This window comes from Xyrauchen texanus, chromosome 40 (assembly GCF_025860055.1).
Source record: "Xyrauchen texanus isolate HMW12.3.18 chromosome 40, RBS_HiC_50CHRs, whole genome shotgun sequence".
In the NCBI taxonomy this organism is placed as follows: domain Eukaryota; kingdom Metazoa; phylum Chordata; class Actinopteri; order Cypriniformes; family Catostomidae; genus Xyrauchen; species Xyrauchen texanus.
The window spans coordinates 5,591,169-5,597,168 of NC_068315.1; the positions used below are offsets into that span (position 1 = coordinate 5,591,169).

Below are 6,000 nucleotides of genomic sequence, written 5' to 3' on the forward strand. Positions count from 1 at the left end.
TAAATTAATGCATGACAGAATTCTTTTTGAAATATGCAGATTCTAAAATCAAGTAAGTCAATTATTATGTATTATTTAAAAATGTTTTCTAGAGGCTGTTCTTATATATCTCAGGGGATGGAGTACAAGTATCAAGTATCAACTTTGTTTCATGGTTAATTTTTTTGAAATTATTTATTTATTCATAAAAATCCTAAGTGAAAATAATAATAATAAAAAATAAATAAATAAGAACATTTTTGACAAAGCATAAGAGTATACGGCTCAGATTTATGTGTTTAGCATAGCTCAGATAATTTGCACTTGAAAGAATTGCATGAGATACGAATGTTTGCGTTCACAGTGAAACATTTTTTGGCTCTTAGGCAAATCTGAGCACATTTTGAAAAATGTTGGAGCTCTTTGCTGAAACTCCCATGGATATATTTCTGAAAAGCAAATGTCCCCATTTGTTCTCCATGTGATCATATAGAACAGCATTTGGTCTTGTCAGAAATGTCAAGCTTTTAGGAATCTTGTGGAGTATAAAACAGACAAAAAGAGTTTACTGTTTGTGAAGACTGTACATTTCTATTTAGATATTTGTCTACAGTGTGATGCAAATGTTTTTATTATCAATGACAGATCCTCTGGTCACTGGATTTGCACACACACACACACACACACACACACACACACACACACACACACACACACACACACACACACACACACACACACACACACACACACACACACACACACACACACACACACACACACACACATCGTTTATCATCAGACTGAGCCAGCCTGTAAAATAGCAGCCAAATGACACACAGGTCAAGGAAATAATCTGCTTATCAGAATCACGCCAAAGCATTTGTTTAATTGGAGAAGTCATATCAGAATGACTTTCAAAAAAAAATAAAAAAAATCAGCAGAGAAATGCTGCCAGCCCCTGTGAAGTTCAATGGACACATCTTTTGCAGGTGAAAATTTTAAACCAAAATTGTATCACACTTCTGTAACCAGAGAATTCTTAAATGCATTTACAATAACCAGATTGTTATTATTTTGATTTTGTTTATTTGTTTATTTATTTTTATCATAGACAACAATTATTTTCTATTATAAGTTCAACAACAGACATAATAACTTTGCTTCAGTTCATATTGCCGAGTAGAATATTAAACAACACATCTATGAATCTGACCAGTGAAGACTGACTTCCTCTGTCTAGATTGAATTCATCAGCACCATATGACAGCTAGGAGTTCCCTCCCAATTCATGTCAATCTCTCTAAAATAAATTCACTTTGCTGAAATGTTCTCAATAAAGCCTTTACAGGAGCTCCTTGACCATGGATATGTTAAACAGACTTTCACAAAAGAAACCAAACAATCTTTTGGTTTAGACACATTAAGAGCCTCCATCTTCATGCACATGCTAAAGAAACTAATGAGCCATCTACTCACACTTTGTTTAGCAGGTTTGACGCTTCTTTATCAGTTGCTTTAAATCCGCACACTTTAATCAAATATTTCCTCCAGTGTAAAATGATCTCAACGGCAACCGCTCTGCAGGGCACATACGTCTTAATGATAACCTTTAGATGCAGCGAGCGCGAGAGAAATTATGTACATGACTGCTCTCTTTCCGGACTGTCCTCATCCGTCTGAGAATGAGTGGGGGACCGAGAGAGCGCGAGAGCAACAGAGCCAAAGAGGGAGGGACAGAGAGAGAGAGAGAGAGAGAGAGAGAGAGAGAGATTTACCTTGGTTTTCTATACTCCATTGTTTTCTTGTGTGTTTTCGGGCACAGTTATATATCTCCTTAGTATAAGCTCCAAGCTTATCACATTCCCTCTCAGCTTTCACTGTAAGACTGAACACTGTCCCGGGGCTTACTGTGTCTATCTGTGTGTGTATGTGAAAATCATAGAGAGATATAGAGAGAGTATGAATGAGAGAGACAGAGAGCACATACCTGACTGAGTGTATCTCCTCTTTTTGATTATTCAAACAGCAAATGTACTGTCATTTGTAACAAGTACCTTTGTCTTGTTTACAAATAGCTTGATTAACAAAACTGTGTTTTCATATAATGCAGTTTGAATATTCTGTCATATAGTGTGATTTTGGCCACATCCACACTAATACGTACTAGTTTGAAAATGCGATGATTTTGCTACGATTGCATCTCTCAGAAATACTCTCCGTTACCACATACTATAGAAAATAATGACGTTAGGAAACTGAAAACTGTGTTTTCAATCTGAGGCCACATCGGCTTCAAACCGTTTTCATTTGAAATCACCGTTTTCAGTTCCTTAACATCAATAAGTATGCACATTTTAAATTCAAAAGTAATCTAAATGCTCAGTTTTCGGTGGAGGAAAGCGACATTCTAGTGTGAATAAAGGGGGTCGCACACCGGATGTGTCTGGAGGATGACATGGTGTGGTCTAAAATTTGAAACAACTGTTTTCAATGAAGGAACGAAGAGTGCCGGCGCCGCTCTGCGTTTGTCGGTGGCGCCTAGCTATGACTCTGGAGTCTGATCAAATTTCTGCCGTGCCACAGAACACCACTCGCATATTTTCCAATAAATCGATTATTCACTCAAGCGTTGTTCATTCTTGAAGAAGGGAAAAACCTTTTGTGTGTACTTTTTGCCACCTGAACTGCATCGACGTGCCCTGTGTTTGATACCTCTGCCATGTCCTAGCTGTGACAATAAATGCATTTTTAAATTAAAAGTATTAGTGTGGACATGGTCTAAAACAGATTAGTGTGGATGTGGATTTGTCACTAGTTTTGAGTATAAACAAGTGAATAAAAACTGCAACTGCCAAAAGCTTTAACACTAAACAGGAAATAGTATAATTTTACTTGAAAACAAGACAAGATAATTAGGAAGAATGTTTCTTTTTTCATCTCTCTGCCTTTTTCTAGCCCTTAGTCTTCAGTACTTTCACTGTGCCTTTTGATTTTGGCTTCATGATGTAATTTTCAAAATTTTTGTCACTCTGTGTATAATATTTCTTTCATCTTTGTCTCTCTCTCTCTCTCTCTCTCTTTGAGAGTCAGGTAGATTGTGGAAAAATGATTGTGCTCATGATTGGCTGCCACTCAGTCGTCGCCGATGAAAGACAGCAGAGAAAAGAAGGGTAAAAAAGAAGGCTAAAGAGAGAGAGAAGAAGCAGCTTACTCCCCTGGAGCTGCGGTTTTTGACTTGGCTTGCCATAGATCGGGCTGGGTGATTGGGCGGGGGGAGCAAAATGCAAAAGGAAGAGAGGAGAAGGAAGGGGTCAAGGAGATGTGGGCCACAGGCATTAGCCCACAGGCAATAGATGGCAGTAGCGATCCATAGCTAATGGGCGTCGAGTGATTTATGGACTCGTCGATGCTAACTGTCCAAGGCGATCCAAGCTTGATCTAATCAGGGTTCAATGACAGTGGAATGAAGGAGAAAGAACCCATAATAAGTAAATCAACAGAGAGAGAGAGAGAGAGAGAGAGAGAGAGAGAGAGAGAGAGAGAGAGAGAGTTGTGGGTGGGATGAACAATGTCCAGCTACTCGGCATGAGTCTGGCAATAACAGCCCTCTCTCCTCTACTTCATAGTAGTACTTCACAGTAGACCAAACCAATGGAGAGAACTGATAATGTGTTCTAATGCTGCAAATTCAAATGGAAAACATTATATATTATTAGTGCATTTGACAGTTTAGGGGAAGTGAAAACAGACTAATCTCACTGTGAATTCAGCAACAGTAAGTTGAAAGTTTGGTGACCAAAATCAGTCGCCAGTTGCAAAAGCTGGAAATTTTGTTGATGTGTGGGCGTGTGTAAGCTCTAGTTTCTGAGTACCGTAATTTCCGGACTATAAGCCGCAACTTTTTCCCACGCCTTGAACCTCGCGGCTTATACAATGATGCGGCTAATATATGGATTTTCCCGCTTTCAAATTTTATTAAAAAAATTAAAAAAAAACATTCTGTGACGTGCTCAGTTTTTTGGCGGCGTGAAGCTTTCATTAGACCAATGAAATTGCCGAACGGGTTAAGGTCAAAACAACTTTTTTGTTTACTGTTTAGATTAAATCGAGCGCGCTCAAACTTCCCATCATTCTGATTACGGTAGTAATTTTGTCACCCTCACCATGGCAAAGACATGGAGAAACGCATACGATGCTGCTTTCAAGTTGAAGGCGATTGATCTGGCTGTTGGAATAACAACCTGCGCTAAATTATGTCTAACACCGGTGTCTAATTTCAAGTGCCCTGCTTCACGTGTCCTTCTTGGGAAAACTGTCACACGGGCACCAGTGTGACAGTTTTCAGCAGGGCACTTGACGTTCCAGGTAAGGCTTTTAATGGCCACAGCAATGTTTACAATCAATTTTATAAAGTTTCTCAATTCTTCTATGCGCCAACACTAGACTGACGTGTGTCACTTTCTCAGCTCTGTGGCTGCTGCCTTTTATGCCGCTCTCCCCATGCTTACTGAAATTAGACCCGGTGTTAGACATAATTTAGCTCAGGTGTAAGCGCCTTACCGCTTTTCTCCCGGACGGGCGCTTGACCACGCCCGCTGCCACACCGTGTTTCGTTAAAGCCTGAGTAAAGATCATTTGTTTCAATGTACCGGTAGGCACCTGCGGTTTATAGACAGGTGCGGCTTATTTATGTTCAAAATAATATTTTATTTAAAAATCAGTGGGTGCGGCTTATATTCAGGTGCGCTCAGGAAATTACGGTAAATGTTGACAGTGTGACTCAAATATCTAGTTGTTTTTAGATGTAACAAATGAACGTTACACTTCTATAGCACTTTTCTTACACTTTAATGCACTTTGTATGGCAAACAGGGGACTCTCCTCAACCACCACCAGTGTGCAGCATCCACCTGGATGTGTGACGTCAGCCACTCTGCACCAGAACACCCACCGCACACCAGCCATTGGTGGAGAGGAGAGAGTGGAGTGATAGAGCCAGTTCATGGATGGGGATTATTTGAAGGCCATGATTGATAAGGGCCATGGGGGAATTTGGCCAGGACACGGGGGTTACAGCCCTACTTACTCTTTACGAGAAGTGCCCTGGGATTTTTAATGACCACAGAGAGTCAGGATATTGGTTTAATGTCTCATCCGATGGATGGTACCTTTTCACAGTATAGTGTCCCCATCACTATACTAGGGCGTTAGGACCCACATATACCACAGGGTGAGCACCCCCTGTTGGCCTCCCTACTATCTCTTTCAGCAGCAACCTTAGTTTTGCTCAGGAGGTCTACCATTCAGGTATTGACAAGGTTTTCTTCAGTGGGCAACCAGTCTAGAGGTGCAGGATGATATGGCTGCGGTAAATGATGTAATGCAGTGAACAGTAACTGATCATTTATAAACCATATACACTAACCTAAACCTCAACCCTAAACCTAACCATCAGTGGAGTAAAAATTTTATTTTGTGATTCACAAATTTGTGAAATTCACACTCACAATTGATTACGTGAACCCAATTACTTACTGGTTCCAGCAGGACCAGAAACTGTGTATCTGAGGCTGCTGACACAATGCAATCAGTGGTGCCACGAACATGGTTTGAAATAAAAAAAAATGTGGCTAGTAGTTTTCCAAGGTCACTAGCCACTCAGCATTTACACTAGCCAAAATCCACCAACTCGTAAAAAGTAATAAAGCTAACTGGAGACTGAAAAACGCATGCATGTGTTTGGACATCAAACAAGAATGATTTGAGTTCAGCAGGACACAGGCCTAATGGTTTAAGTAGCCTATATAATATTTAAAGCCAAATGCCAGTTAGAAAAGTAGGAACATTTGTCAATATTTTTTCCATAGATCATGGAAGTTTCAACCCCTTCAAATTGTACTTGCCTATGAAAGTTTACCATTGTTCTACCATTGTTTAACAGTGGCATTTCCAAATGGCAAGGCCATTAGGAAAGACCATGGGTTGCTTCACATTACTGTGGTTAGGTTAATGTTTAAA

General features: G+C 39.9%; 1 protein-coding gene across 1 annotated transcript in view; it reads right to left on the bottom strand.

Annotated features, from left to right (window-relative positions):
- Positions 1-1,571, bottom strand: part of LOC127633249 (cadherin-10-like) — an 83,018-nt gene extending 81,447 nt beyond the window's left edge. The window contains exon 1 of the mRNA XM_052112200.1: positions 1,459-1,571. The gene's annotated coding sequence lies outside the window, so the exon portion shown is untranslated. The remainder of the gene's footprint in view (positions 1-1,458) is intronic.
- Positions 1,572-6,000: the final 4,429 nt, after the last annotated feature.